The sequence below is a fragment of the Lissotriton vulgaris genome, chromosome 2_1, assembly GCF_964263255.1.
Source record: "Lissotriton vulgaris chromosome 2_1, aLisVul1.2, whole genome shotgun sequence".
Classification (NCBI taxonomy): domain Eukaryota; kingdom Metazoa; phylum Chordata; class Amphibia; order Caudata; family Salamandridae; genus Lissotriton; species Lissotriton vulgaris.
The window spans coordinates 1,333,197,535-1,333,217,186 of record NC_141687.1 but is presented as its reverse complement, the minus strand read 5'-3'; positions in this window follow the sequence as shown (position 1 = coordinate 1,333,217,186).

Below are 19,652 nucleotides of genomic sequence, written 5' to 3'. Positions count from 1 at the left end.
CATTTTTGTGATAAACAGGTTAAGCTCGCCATAGACTGTTACAGATTTTTACCTGCCTAGAAATGTATCACATTTCTTACCACCCAATATTTCTTTCAGGAATTGATTCTCGTTAAGCATATTGACTTTTTAATGAACACATTTTCAATACTGAAATAATTACAGGATGCTGCCAACTCTTCTGGTTCACAGTACAATTGGAATTTTGACTGCTACGATATTTGAAGGCAGCCTGAATGTTTTCTGGCTTCGTTTTGTTTTCTCGTTATTAACTCCAGCCTGCCTTTCTCATCATTAAGTGATCGTCAAAATCATTACTACGAAACCCGATATGTGAAAGTTTGTTAAAGAAACAATAAATACCAATTTGCCTTTACCTTAATTCTCTCCTTAGAAAGAATAAGACAAATGCATGCTTTGCAAACTTCCCCTCTAACAAGGAAATCTTTACAGCACTCAGCTGTGTATGACAGCTGTACCATTCAAAGGCCAGACGTTCCACATTACCTGTAAAATTAAATTGCGAACCTAAACACAAATAGATATAGAAATGTTAAATGTTTCGCAAAATTAAAAAACTACCACAAACACCAACAATTGCAATACAGATGCTCCCATGTATTGCATCAAACACGTAAGGTGAAATCCGGCATGATGTCAACGGAAGGGGATGGAGGTGGGTAAAACACTAACATTCAACCGCTGCCCTCCTGCCAGTTCTCGCACATTGCTGACCTTTGATCTCTTGGTGCCTCATTTATGAGGCTGTGCATCACTTTTACGTCGCCGGTGCGTTACTTTTTGTGACGCACCAGTGGCGTAAAAAATGCTCCTTGTTGCGCCATATATGCAAAGTGACGTAGCTAGGTAGATGCGTCACTTTGTAAACCCCAGCGCTACATTATGCCTACGCCAGGTATAATGTATGCAGGGGGGCGTTCTGACGCAATACAGGGTCATAGAAGTGACGCAGTGAAATCTATAAGATTTCACTGCGCCACTTCTAGGACACAAATGCATCAATTTCTTACGTCTGCCTCACAGCAGGCGTAAGACTGTCGCAGGCCCTTGCACATGGGGCTTGCCCCATGTGAAAGGACACATTGCTGGAGTTGCGTCACTTTTGTGACACACTACAGCAATGCGTCACTTTTGCGCCATATAGATACGTCAGAAATACTGACGTAACTGTAACTCCTTGAGCAATGATGTGTCATACTGTAAATATGACGCCTCATTGGTGTCGCAAGGAGGGCGCAATGAAAAGCGACGCATCGCTGTTTTCACGCAGCGATCCGTCACTTTTCATAAATGAGGCCCTTGTTCTTTAATCACTTCTGTTCCGGATTTCTGGTTTCTAAAGAAGGTTGTGAAAACCCTTCCCACTCATAACTCATGGAATGTGCTCTTCGTATACTTGACAGTCAGTGGTTATTCCATGAAAATATTTGAACGTTTAAGCATCATACTTCCAGTTTGTGTAGTTTCTCGCTTTGAAGCCAAACTTTATACTACCTCATGTTTCACTGTGCGTACCACTGTGCGTCTGTTTTCCACAACTCAAAACTGACCCACTTGTTTTTTTTTGTTGGAATAAGGGTATGTTGCACATATGGAAGGACAACGCAAAGACTACTATCCAAAATATTGAAGGTGGGGGGGGTCTTTGAATTTAAGGTCTAGTAACAGGCAGCTTTATCTGTGTTGCAAGTGCACATGTGATGAGCAGTGCCACAGCATTCTGTGGAGGGTTACACAGTGCCACCAACTTGACATTTTAGCTTTGGGAAGTTGAAAAGTAGTTCCACACTGGATACAGCGGAAGTAGTCCTGGTAGGTGCGCCCCACAAAAGTATCACAGTCGCCAGCTCTTCTCGCCCCCTGCAGGCCGGCCTCTGCAGAGCTCTTCACACAGTGCAAGCCGGAGGGGTTGGCTTTGCCAACGATGGTTTCAAACTATACCCTCTCATAAGTAGCAGGAAAGATCGGAAATGATTAAATTCCAAGAGAAGTTAGAGACTCAAGTATTTATTAGTGACTTAACACTTGGAGGCATCATTTAAGTCTGGAGAGGGTCTGGGTTCCACCTTGTTCTATGGTAAATGTACATTCTGAACCCATGCAAACCTTAAATCGAGGCAGTCCCCTAGCCCATCAGACTGCGATCCCAGCGGAGGACAGAACGGACTCCGCCACCTCGTAGTGTCTCAGAGGCCGCCAGTGAAAGGTGGAAGGTCCAGACATAAGCAGTTGGTCACTGCTTCCTTTGTTTATGGTAAGGCAGGTGGTCGAGAGCTGGAGGGAAACCGATAGTAGTGTCCAGACTGTACAAGAGGTGTAGTTTCTATGCTTTCTTTCGTTTGATGTTCCAAGAACTGGGCGAAGGTTAGTAAACGTGTTCAAAGTACCTGCGGCACCGGAGTCTAGACAATACCATGCAAAGGTCTTTCGCTGCCTGGACGTCACTTTGGGGAATCTCTCGAAAGTTCACCCTCCGCTTGAACTGCATTCAGACACTCTGCGCAGCAGCACAATGGAAGATGGAGCAGCAGGTTACGTTTTACACCAGAACAGAGGAAGCTGCGGGTGTGCTTAATAAATAATTAAATCGGGTCGGTTTCACCTGTGCAGCAAACCGTGTGCCCGGGTGTAATTGGCGCAGGCTATTCTTCTCGGAACAGCTGAGACTTGCCCTTTTAGGAGGCCTTGGGTTACACGTGGCTGCAACAAACTTTGGGTCTGCTGCTGATCGATGGCTGTGCCCCCGAGAGTCTGTAGCCTCGGGCTGACGACTTCAACCAGGACCCCTCCAAAAAGACAGCACAAGAGCACATTCCCTGGCCACTTGCTGGTTAATCCCAAAACATCAAGCCAAGCAATTTGTCTTGACTGCATTGAACATGAATACATAGAACATGAAAAACCAGCCTTGAGGTAAAAAAACAAGGATGGCAAGACAGGCAGAGAAAGCGGAGACACGGAGGAGAGGTGCCGACAGGGAGAGCCTTGCCGTGAAATGGATCCAAAAAAATAAAAGAAGCTCGAGAGTGGTGTGCGTGCATGCGCCACTGCGAGCATATGTCTTCAATCATCGCGGACATGGTGGCCGCGATAATTGAAGACATATGGCCTCTGGTGCGCGTAACAGACACCAATAGGCCATGGGTGGAGCTACGAGACCACCCATGGCCTATTGCGTGTTCTGTTTTAAAAGTACACACACGCAAAGGCCAATGAAAATGGACCTAGGAAATAACACGCACGAGCTGCGTGGAATTTCCAGGTCCATTTTCAAAACTCCAGGAAAAGGACTCTTGCTGCGCAACACTACTTGCGCAGTGTACGCCAGGCCAAGACCTAAAAAAGGAATGATAGTTACCAAAATTAAATTGTACTTGCAACAACTGCAATGCGCCTAATCAAACAGACACAACAACCACTTACTTGTAAAATATCCAATTCAAAAATCCTCAAATTCAGGTGCAATGATGCAGCAGACAAAAAGAGTGATCTCTCCAGCTCAAAATCCAAAGGCAGAATGACCAGGAGATGGACAAAGCACCAGGAGGATCCTGCTGGACAGAAACAAGAAGTTGGAGATTCTGTGGCACTTCCTCCCTCTCCCCACCTTTTTAAAAAAGGACTCCTTGCACAAAAAAGAACAGCCAAATGTCAATCTGAGGAGTTTTTTTTATCCAAGTCATCATTTCCAGAAGGTTTCATGCTGCTAGAGCTTATATTCTTCTCCAAATTGAAAATTTCACATGTTTGCGTTCTCGAGCTTCACATTACTTCAGCCGGCGCGTCCAAAATGACTTGATCGCGTTCTCTCACTCTCTGTCGCGTTGGATATGACATGTTCCGGTTCTCTCGCTCCTTGTCGCGTTCAATATGACGTGTCCGCATCCTCACGCTCTCGCTCGCGGTGGAGAATGGCATGTTCGAAAACTCAATCATCTCATACTCTCACGGTGCATGATCGCGAGAAGAAAGACGTGATCGTGCGACGAATGACGTAAAAGATGCATTGTTAGATTCTGCGTTCAGACATACAACATTTTATTGTCCCTCCTAGTTCCCAGGGCCAGTTATGTTTATAAGATGGTATAAATAAACTTTCCATTCTGTCCTATGTGGAACAGGTAGCCCTGCAATAGTGAAAAACAAAATGGGCTGTAATTCACTATCAGGACATGCCACACACACCAGGGCATGTCCTACCTTTTACATACACTGTACCCTACCCACAGGGGTACTTTGGGCCTACCTTAGGGGTCCCTGACATTTAAGAAAAGGGATGGTTAGGGACTGGCCAGTGTGTGCACGGGCCAAGTTGACATGACAGTTACAAACTGCGTGCAGACTCTGCAATGTCATGTCTGAGGTACCTTTTCCAGGCTACTCACGTGGGTGGCACAATCCGTGCTGCACGACCACACATAGCATTTGATTCCCAGGCCCTGGCACACTCAGTGCACTTTGCTAGGGGCTGACAAGAAAACCAAACAGCCAATCATGGAAACACCAATCTATAACATACATTACACAGAGAGCATGTGCACTTTAGCAGTGATTAACAGTGGTAAAGTGCCCAGAGTCCTAAAACCAACACAAACAAGTCACGAAAAAAATAGGAGGAAGAAGCTAAATGTTTGGGGATAACCCTGCAAAAAGTGCCATTTCCAATAGCAACCAAACATGAAACACTGGGTGTATCTTTAGATTTTTAGGGAGCTTCAACTTGTAAGTGACTGCATTTATCTTCTCTATGACATACGGACCTACAAATCTAGCTTCTAACTTTCTATTCCTCTTGAGTATCATGTGTTTAGTGCTTAGCCAAACTTCATCCCCACATTTAAAATCAAAGCCTGGTCTTTTTTTTGTCTGTATAGAACTTATAACTTTCTTTAGCTTTAGTTCAATTTTTCATAGCTGAATTATGTACCTGAGCCATATGCTGTACATAATCTTTTACTGCTGGGATGGCTGCTTCTAGGAAATTTACTGATAGATTTGGATGCCTGCCTTTATTCATAAAGAAGGGGGAATGACCGGTGGAAGCATTTCCACATTATTAAATGCAAATTCAGCTGCCCACAGGTACTCTGGCCAATCTCCCTCCTGATCCAATAAATATAATCTGAGCTATTGCTCTAATTCCTAATTGACTCTCTCCGTCTGCCCACCTGTTTCAGGATGGAAACAAGTGGAGTACCTATTTTCAATACTACATTTTTTAGTAAAGGCCTTCCAAAAATGAGAAAGAAATAATTGAGAGTCACAATCAGAAATGAATACCTTGGGAATGCCATGTGTCACACTATGTGTTGACTAAAAACCTGTGCTAATCTCTTTGCAGTTGGCACTCTTTTTAAGGGGATACATTGAGCCATTTTACTGTAAGCATCCACACAAACTAAAATGGTATCATAACCCTGGCTTGATGGTAAGCCCACTATCAAGTCTAACATTACTGTATGCCATGGATGTGATGGATTTGGTAAGGGTTGTAACAATCCTAATGGAGAATGCCTATCTGGTTTTCCCCGACCACACAAGTCACAAGTAGCCACGTACTGCTGAATGTCTTTGGTCATCTTAGGCCACCAAAATCTACACTTGATTAATTCTCCTGTCTTGTGAATTCCTTTGTGCCCAGACAGTTGATGGTCATGCCATTCTATTAAGGCCTTGTTCTGTAACTCTAGGGTGAGTAAGTACAGGGCTCCATCATGATATGGTCGAGTGTTTTGAATTTTTCTTTTAGGATCTTGAGCTCCCAATTCTTCCATTCGATCTGATTCATTGACTTTAGAATTGGATTATCTTCTGCCTATTGCAAGATTGCACTAATGACCTTTTCCATAGGAATTATGTTTTGTTTTCAATTTTTTCAGATAAATCTTCAGTGCCTAATCTAGTTAATGCATCCACGTTTTCATTCTTTGACCCAGGACGATAAGTGATGACAAAATCATAATTGGCAAAATATAGAGACCATCTAAGTTGTCTTGGGGTAAGAGTTGTGGCAGATTTTAAAAACTTCACATTTCGATGATCTGTGAGGACTGTAACAGTATGCCTAGCACCCTTGAGATAGTGCCTCTAATATTTGAAAGTGTCCTTAATTGCCAACAACTCTTTTTCTGTGATTGCCTAATTTACCTCTGCTGAAGTCAATTTTCGTGAGCAGATGGCCACTGGATGCAATTGCCCCATTCTTTTGTGCCTTTGAGACAACACCCCTCCTATGGCTAAATTAGAGGCATCTGTTTCCACAAAAAATGGCTCCATAGGGTCTGCATAGAGTAACACTGGGGCCATAGTAAAATCTCTTTTTAGTGCAACGAAGGCTTCTTCAGCATTCTTTGATCATTCAAAGGGTGTGCCTTTCCTGAGAAGACGAGTAAGGAGAATTAATTTTGGGGAAAAATCTAGGATGAATCGTCTGTAGAAGCGCGCAAATCCGATGAAACTTTGGACTTGTTTTACCGATCTTGGTGATTTCCATTCTGTCACTGCCTTGCCTTTTTGCTGATTCATTCTTATACCTGCAGGAGACAACACAAATCCTAAAAGTTCCACCGATATAAAACTGAAGGTACATTTCTCAAGTTTCATGAACAAGCTGTTCTCTCTTAATTTCTGGAAAACTCCCTTCACTTATAATCCATGTTATTATTATTATGTTTCTTATATAGCGCCAGAATCGACCCCCAAAGGGGTATCTCCTCGCTTGCCTTGGGAACCCGTCCTGGCTTTTCCCTGTGAGATAGCCCATACAGGGCATCCCCAAGGTGAAAGCCAGGCATCCCGCCGCGGGGGGCCGTTGTGGAGATTAAGCAAGCTTAATGCCCAGAGTTGCAGAGTGTGAACCCATGATTAGGTCAGGCACCGAAGTGAGAATTATCGAGTCCATGGACATTTGAGCTCAAGACCCTGCCGCGTCGGGAATTGAACCCTGGTCCCGGGTCTGACCTCTGCTTCAGGGTCTGCCTGCTCTAACCAGTGAGCCACACTTCTCTTCTGAATTCAAGTAAAATAAAATGTCATCAATATAAACGATGGCACACTGATCAATGAAATCTTTTAACACATTGTTTATAAAATGCTGGAAGGCAGCCGGAGCGTTGCATAGACCATCGGGCAAAATTTGATATTCGAAGAGCCCATATTTAGTCGTGAAGGCCATCTTCCATTCATCTCCTTCTCGGATTCGGACTAAATGATAAGCCCCTCTCGGATCTAATTTTGTATACACCATAGCTTCTTTAACCTAATCTAACAACACAGAGATCAAAGGCAGGGGATAGCCATTTGTTACTGTAATTCGTTTGATAGCTCTGTAGTCAATACAAGTTCTCAACTTGCCTTCCTTCTTTGGTAAGAAGAAAAGCGGGGAGGAAACTGGTGATTAAGAGGGACAAATGAATCCATTTTCTAAGTATTTTTAGAGGTTACCCTTCAAATAGAAGTTCTCTTTCACAGTTAATGCATATAGTCTGCTACATGGCAAATTCACACCTGCCTCTAATTCAATTTTGCAATCAAATGCTCTGTGGGGGGTAGTTTCTCAGCCTCAATTTCACTGAATACATCCTCATATTCAGCATACTTACTAGGCATGACTGTGGTGTGGATCACACAGACAGATTTTGGATTCCCCATGACGATAACAATTCTCTTTGCAAAAGTTGGAGTCCAAGACAATGGATTGAGCGCTTCAGTCAATAGTGGGGTTATGTTCAGTAAACCAGGGTAATCCCAATATTAGCAGGAACTGGTGAGCATCAATCAAATTGAATTGCAGTACTTCACAATGAACATCAGGGGTCTCCAACTCCACTGGCTCTGTGTGACTGGTTATTGGTCCGCATGATAAGTTGGCACCATCCACTGCCCGAACTGCCACGCTATTCTCCTTTTTTGGTAATATTAATCCAACCTTTTCTGCAAATTTGATTCACAAAAATTCCCCATGGCCCCAGAATCTACCATCACGGAAATATTCTTCAAGTGTTTATCTCGGAACTTAAGTGACATTAACATCACGAGATGGGGAGAGGATGCCTGTAGAGTGTTAGCCAAAAGATGGTCTTTTGGAGTTGAATTTGAATTTGCATCCAGAAGTCCAACTCCGGTTACTGGTGGTGCTGCAAGTTTTCCTTCACAGGTTATTTTGGTTTTCTTGGACAATTCTGAACAAAATGACCACTGTTGCTACAATATAGACATAGCTTATTCTGGCTTCTTTTTTCCTTCTCTACTTTGGTCAATGATCCACGAATTGTCCCGATTTGCAATGGTTCAACTCCATATTGACCTTCTCCATTCCTTGAAACCTCTGTCTTAACACGATCAAACCGTGGAATACTAGAGTGAAAGTCTCATCTCTTCTCTCCCTTTCTTTCACTTTGTCAGAAGTCTTTTTCAAGTAGCAAATCTATTAAAGCTGAAATCTCTGTGGGTGTGCTAGGCACCTGTGCAAGGGCATCTTTTAATTCATCTTTCAATCCCCGATAAAACACTGCAGATCTTTTGCTTTCGGGTCAATCAGTCTCTACTACCAGTTTGTTAAATCGAGCTAGCTAAGTTATTAGCTCTCTATTACCCTGTCTCAACTCCAATAGATCATTATCTGTGGCTTGGGAAGCCCTTCTTCTGTCAAAAATTTTAAGAAATTCCTTCTTGAACTCCTCTAGATTGTATAATATTGGATAGTTTCTAGAGACCAATGGCATGGACCATGATGCTGCGTCACCACTGAGATATGACAGTACAAAGGCTACTCAAGACTGAGCATCCAGAAAACCGCTGGTCGACACATGAAGTGTAGGGTGCATTGTGTCAAAAATGTTTTAGCCTTCTGTGGATCTCCATTAAAACGCTCTGGAGGAGGTAAAGGTATCACTGGCGATAAGGAATTTATGACCTGGGTTTCTAACTTAGGTTGGGTGCTTGTAGTGTTACTAAGACCCTCACCCAGGTTGTAACCTTGACCTGGCACTACATCATTTAATTTGATGGCTAAAACTACGGTTTCCTTCCTAGCCATTATTATATCTTGTTTCAAGTCTCCATTCTCATCTCTTACTGCAATTAACTCTTTTTGAATTCCTTATAAAATTTCGCTTAATCTTTTTAGATCCAAACCCTCTGCCATTCTACTCAGGCGCAAGATCAACTTGGTCACTTCACTCTGCCAGGAATGCCTCTAGAGCAACTTGCACAGGAGCAGAACGACCCAGAACCCAATGCCCCACTCCGACTTCCTCGTCGTCAATAATTTACTTGAACGACAAGAAAACTCAAAGGGGGGAAAGGGGATTGGGACAGAGAAGAGACTGACAAGCATTCATCAGATCTTCTTCAGTCTTCAAACACGCTCCTATCTTCTTTATCTTCTGAACGCTGAACTTGGTGAGATACTGCAACAAACATGTAACATTTAATCACACTGTTCTACTATAACTCCTTTAGTATTTACATTTACTCAATTACATACTTATCATTTTCTTGGCTCTTGCCTCTCTTCTGTTCCTTCTTTTGATTTAATTAGTGTTTTTAGTTTCTCTAAAGTAGATCATTTCACGCTCTTTTTCTCTTATCTCTTGAGCTCAATACTTAAGTGAGGTTCTGCAATAAATATGTAACACTTACTTTCTCATTTCTGCTAGAATATTCTTTTGTATTTTACATTTATCTTAATCCATACTTTTCACCTTCTTGTCTCTAGTAAACATTGCAGATACTTAGACTGTTCTAGACAGGAATTATTCCTAATTAATCTATCTTTGTTGCTTCCTTTCAGAATTAAGGTTCCAAGACAAAATGTGACTAAGAAGGATGACTTCTCTCTGTACTCAAGTAAGTGCAAATACTCTTGCAGTTTTTATTATGACCAGTTCTAAAAAGTTTTCCTCTTGTGAACTTCAAATAACCCAGGACATGTACAAGAAGACTTCCAAGGGAAACTAGATACTAGGAAAAAATGTGCTAACAGTCTTTCACTTAACCAATTACTGAAGCTCTATACAAATTCATATAACTATAACATACGCCTCTTGCACTGTCAATTAGTTTTAGACAAGTACACAAATATAACTGCACGCATGCAAATGGCAAGACGCTTTCCCTCTACGCGCATGCCAAGACACACATTACCTCATGATGTCTTCCAGGAATACTACAAGGAATTCCAATCACTGTGCAGCCGATAAATCAGGAACAGGAATTTGTGCGCAGACTCGCTTGAGGCTAGGATTAACAACCTTACTTGGATACTGCTGACGGCTCCAACACTTCAGGTAAGATATTTCTATGGCACGGTGAAGCTAAACATCGAATGAAAAACGCAACACTCTACCCTGACTAACTTTTGCGACAAAATAAGAAAAAGGGTCCTACTCCTCTGGAATCTCAGGTGAAGTGCGAGATTCCAGGGAAGAAACCCCTGGACATTCTAATTGTGCTTCCACTGGTGAAACACTAGTCTGCTACACTCAGGATTTTTTTCCGGTCGCCATCTTGGAATTCTTCTTGTACCTCCCTAATCTGAATAAAACATTTTTCTTAGTGTAAAGGGGGGTTTTCAGGCTAATGGCACTGACAGAACCTCTAGTTGGGTTGAGACGTTCATGGCCTCTGACACATGGAGGTTGATTCTTATCAATTTGATTCTTTCACTTGAGGCAGGAATATAACCTTCTTCCAGTACTACAAAATCAATAACAGTATTGGGGAACCATTTGTCACAAAAGTTCTTCTGGTGGGCACCGTTAGTTTGGTTTCTGGAATATTCTATTTCATCATGTTCTACAAACAGTAATCCATAAAGTCTTCTAACAATAACTGCAGAGGCCTTTCCACCCGGGTCCATACAACGATGTAGTCAGCAAAAAGAAGGAAGCACAAGTTTCCCTCCTGATTACACACTGGGAAAATTAGCCAATAACAATCAAAGGCTAAGGTCCTTAATTAAGTTGTTAAGCAGGATCAGGTGAATATGTACCCTGAGTGATATTTCAACTATGAAAACTCCCATGTTACTGTTCCATCCTTATCATATTTAACTAGCTTTCGTTCCTTTATGAAATTTAATCAGTATTGCAGGGCTGTGACTTTAGCACAGCACAGACATTACCACTATTACTAATACTATTACTACTACTACTACTACTACTACTACTACTACTCCTACTACAACTACTACTACTACTAGTGCTACAACTACTACTACTACTACTAATGATAACAATAACAATAATATAAATAATGATAATAAATACCAACAACAAACCAACAGCAAAACAATTATTTCCTTAATAATACAAATACTTATTATTATAATTAATCAATTCAATAATTATCATTATTATTATTATTATTAATAATATTATTATAATAAGTTTGCCACTTTTCTGCCTTTTCTAACTGCTGTAAATAGGTGTTACTATTCCATAGAAAGCTGCCTGGCAGAAATTCTAAGTATTGGGTTGGAATAGTAAGTCTGCAATCCTTTCAAATATGACTTTAGTGACAAGTGTAAGACATCTTACTCAGAAAACGAAAAATAAATCCTTGAGAGAGCTAGTCTACCTTGTTGAAAATTAAGTGATATCTATCCGGTTACAGGTTTCTGGGAAGGAAGAGGGGCAGAGTACTGTTTCCCTTGCATGCCTTTCAGATGTCTTCTGGTAGCAATGTTTATGGAAACACACAGGAGTCTCTAGGCCAAAAGCCCTTCCAAGGCACACACTCCCTCTTCCTTTTGCATGCATTCTGTAGGTGAGTGTGTGTAACAAGGAGCTTCATACCACAGTGCGTAACAAATCCTCAAAAAATATATTGGGGCATTTTTGCTTACTGTTAGTAGATTTTATTCACATCAGGATCTGTTCACTGTGTGGACAATTTTCAAGTATTGAGTATCTGTCGATATTTCTATATTTCAATTCGTTGTTTGGGGGAAAAGACAACTTCTGGTAAAACCTAGACATCTTCAATCTGCACACTAAAAAGCATGTTGGAAGTACATGCCTGAGTTTGCTTACCACATTCGCACGTTTCTATGTGATGTCAACAGGGAAAAGATCATAAAAGCGATGAGAGCACCGCTTGGTCACCCATTAAAACTCTGCAAATTATCATCCAGAGGCGGTTTACCTGGAAAGTTATAGTTAGGCTCAGATTACACTCATATAAAACCATAGGAATTCAGTAGTTATAGTTACCTAAGCTAACTATAACTTATACCCCCACAATGCACTCCTTATGACCTCATATATTACATCACTCATGACATGGTCAGTGACATCACTGATAACAACTCAAATGATATCACTCATCACATCACTGGTGACATCATCCACAGAACAACTCATACATCCACTCACACCCCATACAATGTCTCATACGCCAACTCAGACACCCACACAAAGAGTCACATACCCATTCACAGACCCATAAAAGTACTCATACGTCCACTTACTTATCCATAGAGCCACTCACACACCCACTAGTGGTGGCAAAAGGGGGCTGTGTGGGACCCACTGGAGGTGGAAAGAGGGGTTCTTGTCCCCCAAAGACCCTTAGCATCCAAGACGACTTCATCCAGCAACCAGTAGTGCACCAGGGGGTGCATTTAAAAAATGGTGGAGAAAGGGGGCGGGCCTCCAACCAGCTCTCAGTAGTCCCGCTATGTGGGACTTACGAGGAGGGGTTCCTGGCCCCTAATGACCCCCAGCAGCCAGGGAGGCTTCATCCCCAACCAGCTGTGCACCAGGAGGCCCCTTTGCAGAGTGGTTTATAAAGGGGGGACTTCTCCTGTTCCAACCAATTTTTTTTTAAATTTATATTAGGGGAGATGCTGCATGGCCCCCCTTTCCCAGGCCAATTTAGGCCCCGGGCTCCCATCCTCTGGGGCCTGGCCTTTTCTTCTACTTAGGGCCCCCCCTCCCCAGGCCGATTTTGACTCTGGGGACCACATCCGCTGGGGCCCACCCTATTTTAATTGGGGAGGAGGGCAGCATGGTCCTCCTTTTTAACCCTTCAGACCCCATTCCCCGTGGCCTGCCCATATCTGCTGGGTGCTCATGGCACCCAGTTTCCACTGGGACCGCTGGGGAGCCTTAAGGCTCCTACTGGCTTCACGCATCCTGCAGGAGCCTGCATTGCTTTCAGACATAGGGAGCTGCTAAAAAAGGAGCTCCATGTGTCTGAAAGCTGTTCTGCCCTGCTTCCAGCGAGCAAGAGCATTTTAAATGCTCTCACTTGCTGGATGTGAAGTTTTTGATGTGGCTTGGCAGGAGTGGTAAAGCTCCCATCAAGGCACAACAAGTAGCTGTGTCCCGGGGGTGTGCACCCCAAGACATAGCAGGAGCCATCCCGGGAGTTGACGGTCCCAAGGGCTATCTTTGGCTCCAGGAAAGGGGAGCATGGCCCCCTCTTTTCTTGTATTATGGCCTGCCCAAGGAAGGTGGCGGTCCTCAGGTCCGAGGATGGTCATGAAGGGAGCCGTGTGGTACCCCTCCCATTTTTTTAAAAACAGGTTGGACCCGGGGAGGTAGTGGTCTCTGGGGGAATCTCAGAGGCCCCGTACTACCAGTTGATTATGGCCCAGGGAGGTTGTGGTCCCTGGGGTCCGGGGGGGTTCCAAGAGCTTCCCATTAACATGGATAAGTCCCAGGGAGGTGCTGGCCACCAGGGTATTGGGGGGGCCCATGAGGCCCCCAAATTACTTTTGGAATGTGGCCCTGTGTAGGTGGCGTTTTCCGGGTGGTCAGAGAGGATCCCCATTAAACATTTAATTATCCCCTGGGAGGTGGAGGTCCAGGGGAACTTATTGGGCCCCAAGTAGGGGCCCCATGAGCTCCCCAACTTTATTTTTAAAGTGCACCAGGACTTTGCTCGCCGGGGGGCGATCACTAAAGAAGCGTGGGAGGCTGTGCTTCTTTTTTTTTTTTTTTCTTTTTTTTCTACAAATACTTTTTGTTTTAAAAATGCTTTTTTGGCCTTTCGGGGTTCACCTGGGACCCCAGCACCAACTTATGGGATCAGGGTATTCCTACCCTGCCTACTTTCCTTTTTTTTGTTTATGTTATTTTGTGGGACTGAGCTGAAGCTGAGTCCGATGATGGTCGCCGACATTTCCTGGTGAAAATGTTGGCAGTCAACTAGAGCTCTGCATTTCTCTGCATGAGCTAATCTTTTTTCACTAAGTCATCGCGGCCACTAATATCGCTACTTTTTAAAATTTCTCAACAACTACTGAAGGATTTACACCTAATGACTGAAAGCATGATCTGCGTAACTAAATCTACCTTTCTGTCAAATTTGGTGTAATTCCATTCAGTGCTTTGGGCTGCAGCTTTGACTAATGTTCCTATTGAAATTAACATGGGAAACACACCTTTTTTGACCCCCTGTTTCTCTGCCCCAGCATGACAGATCACCCTGAAACTTTCCATGGGCAACTAGAATCACCTGGGCACTTTTTTGGGGACATTTTTGGGAAGATTTGTCAAATGGTGCCAATGATATAGGCAAGTCAAAAAACGCTTTTCCTATGGAAACATGGCCTTAACTATAACTACCTACAGGGGTGCCAGTGGGTAATAGATATGCACACAAACACCCACACCCCCACACACATACGCACACACATATACCTTCTCAATATATCTCATCAAGGTACGTACTTGTAGAGTTAAGAAAAGTGCATCTATAAATCCCTTTTTGCACTTACGGTCTCAATATTTCGGTTTTGATATTTTGTTCACAAAATTGTGATTACTCAATATTCTTGCCTCGATTTTCCTGACTCCAATCCCTCCTGAAGTTGTGGCTGAAATTTATAATACTTGATGTTTTATCTTGTTATAAGGCCTGCATAGCAAGTATATTTGTTGATGTGATTAAATATTTAAAGACTTTATGTGCTTATAAATTAAACTAAATTAATTAAATTTACAAAATCAAACACATTTTAAAGAACTCTCCCCAGAGACCTCAACTAATTTGTACTGCTGTTAAAAAAACGTTCTCTTCTAGGTCCCTGATTTATGACTTTCCCTGTCAAGAGGTGTAGTGAAGTTTTCAACCAATTACATGTAGATGGACTGTGTGAACTGAGTTTGGTGGTCTTAAGCCAGTTGCACGTGTGAAGATGGCCATATTTCACAATTTGGTACAAAATTGCACATTTCCATTGTAAATCTCACCCAAGAGGTCAACGTCAAAACAATCTTGTAATTGTATTTTGTGCTTTCTTCCACTGACCACCTCACATGGCTTGTGGTACATATACAGAAAAGAAAAAATGCATATAAGGTACAGGCATAGATCATGGATCATATACATGACCAAGACCCAGTTGAAACGTTATATTTTTGTGGACGTGCTATTCCTACTAAATGCATACTAAAATGGAAATGTCACCGTTCTCTTGTGTACCACTTTTCTTGTGCAGTAATTTACACAGGAGTGATTCCTCCCGTACTGACTGGTACTGCACAAAATAGGAAAAAATGTAACCATTGTGGAGCGACACATACACATATGCACTCGAAGTGCTCATAATAGGCCATTAGTTAATTATCCAGAAAACACGTATTTTAAACAATACTTTTCTCAATGCCGGTTTAAAATACAGGATATCATTTTAAAATCCATTAAAAATAGCTTGACCCACCCCACCCATTGGAGAACAGTCTGTGGCAGGGGAAAGAGGCCAGCACACATACTTGTGAAATACTTGTTTCTTTGTGAGCCATACTTACGTGTATTCTCAGCTATTTATAATCTGATTGAAAATGTCACGCACAGGGACATAATATGTGCAGTTCTCCTCACAAATCACACCCACAGTATTTGTGACATAACTTCAAGGGGGCAATGTCTCTGATAATAAATTGCACTATGCGAAACTAGTCAAGCCATCAATGCCGGTTGTCATGGCACATACCTGTAAACATTAGTCTGCTGACCTTGTGCTCAAAGTCTAATGACCCGATTACGAGTCTGATGGTCCGAGGACCACCAGGATCGTGGATGCATGGTGGTGGTTATCCAGCCACCGCTGCACCAGCTGACTGACCGCCTCATTACAAATTAGACAGTTGGACCGCCATGAGATTGCTGACGCCTCCTAGAGGTGGCACAGGGGTTCTGAGACTGCAATATGCTTGGCGAGACCACCGTGGTCCCACCAAGCATATTACGAGTTTCCTCTCTGCCACGGTTTTCATGGTGGTTACTCTGCCATGAAAACTGTGGGGAAGAGGAAACAAAGGGGGTGCCTCACGCCATGTGGGTGCACACAGTGGCGTAAAAGGCACCTCTACCTTTGAAAGAGGCACTGCTGTGGGGCCGGCACGTCAGCAGACCACTTTTAATTTGCAATCTGACAGGCGAGCGGTGGTGACTCTTGGCAGTGTGGGGGCATGGTGGCAGTGTGCTGCCCCCGCACTGCCAATTGTCTAAATTAGACCCATAGTAATGTCCTGATATCCATCAGAAGGTGTGTCTTCACTCCTGACAGCGGCGGATCAGGCAGTAAAACATTTTAAGCTTGCACCACAGTTGCCACTCTTTAAACTGCTGAACACGTTGGAGGCACCCATATATATATATATGTTCACAACAACCAGTCAAAAGACCTAGAGTACACTGTCTTATGCTCAGTACCAGTCCCCGGCCGGGGCGGTAACCGTGAACGTTTGCTAAGACAAAAAGAAGCACATCTTATTCTTTTACTCGACACTAGAGCTCCCAATGGTCTTAATCTTACAGAAGATTTATATGTCTTTCTGTAAATCAGTCAGGAATATGAATTATGGGCATCCTAGTTGAACTTGTAAATGATTACATCTACTCAATACCACAACTTAGCTGTGGTATCTTATGAGGTATCCTGGATTTGTATCTGTATTGTTCTCTTACGCACTGATCTGCTTCTCAATTCTGCAATGTTCTGAGTCTAAAATGTAACTTAGAGTTAACGCGAAAAATGGCATTATTATGGTTATTTTCTTTATGTCTCTCTGCTGCTGCTTTCTATAATTGTTTTTATGGATACACTGTTTATTAAAATTTAGAACGTTTTAGTTATGTTTTTTTACAAATATATTTTTTGTTTAAATTTTAGGCCATAAATTGCAACAAGACTTTCTACTGCCAACTAAACTTATCAATTCTAAAGAAAAATTCCGTTTGGATTACATCTAAAATTATCCTCATGATATGAATCATTGATGATGGACTTTTTTCAATAAGGATATGACTTGGAATGTTTATTGGTTTTTTGCTCAGTTTGTGCACTATATTATAATGATTAAGACACTTGTCGATTATTTTCAGACTTTCATCTCTTTTACTTATAAGAGTCATAAACCTAAATGACAAAAAATGTATATATTGTATATATTTATGAAGTTTTGGAAACCTACAACCGTAGATAAGATTCAAAAATATTTTGTATTTATTTTTTCCACTCTCGGTGTTTGACTATTACAATGTATTTAGATTATGACACTTGTCGGTTATCTTTTTACCTTTTCTTACAACATGAATTGTTTGATGTAAATTATGTACATAGTGATTGAATTTCATGAATTGAGCAACCCACTTTGCTATGATTTCCATAAGGTTAATACGATTGCTAAGGAATTGTTACATTTATACTTGCAATATGGCAAACATTATAGTCCTTTCTTTATTTTCACTACTGCACTTTTTTTGTGTTTGAATCAAATCACCTGTGCACTGGTTATAAATTGTGGTTAATCTATGGGGCGCGTCATGTGAACAAGCTCCTTTTAGGAGTGAAACGCGTCATGGACGACACCATGTCTCTTTATTTCATCTTTGTGAAATAAATACTTATACTTCAATGGAAAATATTGTTGCTGCTTCTTTTCATCTGATTGATTGAGGAAAAGTCCCGTAAAGAGGTCCTTACCTGATCTTCTTTTCACCACGGATTGGTGAAACAGGAACATTGTTATATATATATATATATATATATACACTTGGTATTTCGAACCACAGATTAATCCAATGTACAGTGAGGCGGACCAACGTGACGCAGCCTCAGATATATTTAAGACGAGAATTGGTGCTCGTCAGTGCTTAATTTGTAAAATATTAAGTGCAGGTGCTCAATTTTTTTTAGGAGGCCTCACCCACTTCCTATGGCTCCACCCACTTCCTCCACTGGCTCCACCCACTTACTCTATCGCTTGACCCAGATCCTCAACTGGCACTGGTGAAAGCCAGATGTAATAGTGGGAAATAATCTATACTGCAACCCTAGGTAGGTGGTAGCTGGTGTTCCCCACAGAACTGAAGGTGGGATAGTGATACGGGTGCGCCACTGCTCTAACAATAGGGTTAATCTTAAGTGGTTTTGGTAGGCACCCTAGAACAATCATGGATAGAGGAACTCCTGCTATGACTGAGGCGCAGTGTGCTGTGAGGGAGGGAGGGCTGAGTGAGTTGCTTTCAGGGCTGGAAAGGCAGACAATCCAGTTGCTCAGCCCCTCTGAACATGCTCAAACCCTGTGACACATACTAGGGGTAGTCAGATAACACTTGGAACAGCATTACATTTTGGAAAATACATATGCTAACATGGTCTAATAGTGACGTTTAGTGTTATTTCTGTTTTGGTACCTTCTTGTATAAGTTTATAGTTGTCTTTTTTAGATTCTTGCACTCTGAGGCAGGCCACGAGTTGCATGTGGTGGCGATATCTATAAAACACCACATAACACATTATTGGATAACTGCTCTTAACACTATGATGAGGCCTCGTGAAGGCAAAGTGAAAACTATGAGGAACTCAAGTTGCAGAGCTGAGATCCCTCGCTTCAGCTTTTATATTACTTTGCTAGAATGCATCCAACCTTGGGCTTGCAGATTTTTTTACATATTCACAAACTCGACCTGAAGGCATTGGAGCGCTACATGAGCACCAGATACATTACAAGCAGGAGAGGTTATGTTTTTTGTAGGCACAGGGAAATTAAGAGATTTTCCCAGAATCACAGGGTGTTCAGTTCATGTCGGTTTATTTATGCAATGCATAATACCTGCATTTATCTCTGCCTGTCGCCCTGCCTCATCATCTAGTATGCGTGACGGTGACACGATTCCTTACATCATGAGATATAATCTTATGAAGTTCGAATACATCATGTATTGTTACGATTACAATATCTTTATTTATTTACTGACTTTTAATTATTCTGAGGCCTTCTGTACGGCACACTGTTAGCTACCTGTGCCTAACGCTGCAGCTGCACACTATGCTGGGGCGGGCAAAAACAAAGTGGGGACACTGATCACATTGATCGACTCAGGACACTTGACTGTTTAACTCCAAGGAGAGACAGGCTACTAATTATTTGCAAGCAGCCATTGGTTATGCACTAGCGCTACAGCCATATCTGAATGCATGTGGGATTTTTCAGTATTATAAATACACAGGAACACGTGTATTTTTTTAAATAAGCATCAAGCTTGGAGGTAATGCAAATTATCCCTGCTACATGGATAATGACGAATGCAGCGCAGGAGTGTAATCATCTGAAGCTAGAAGAAAGGATTCCCCGACTGTCACCACTGTGTGGGAACGATTTGTTCTATGC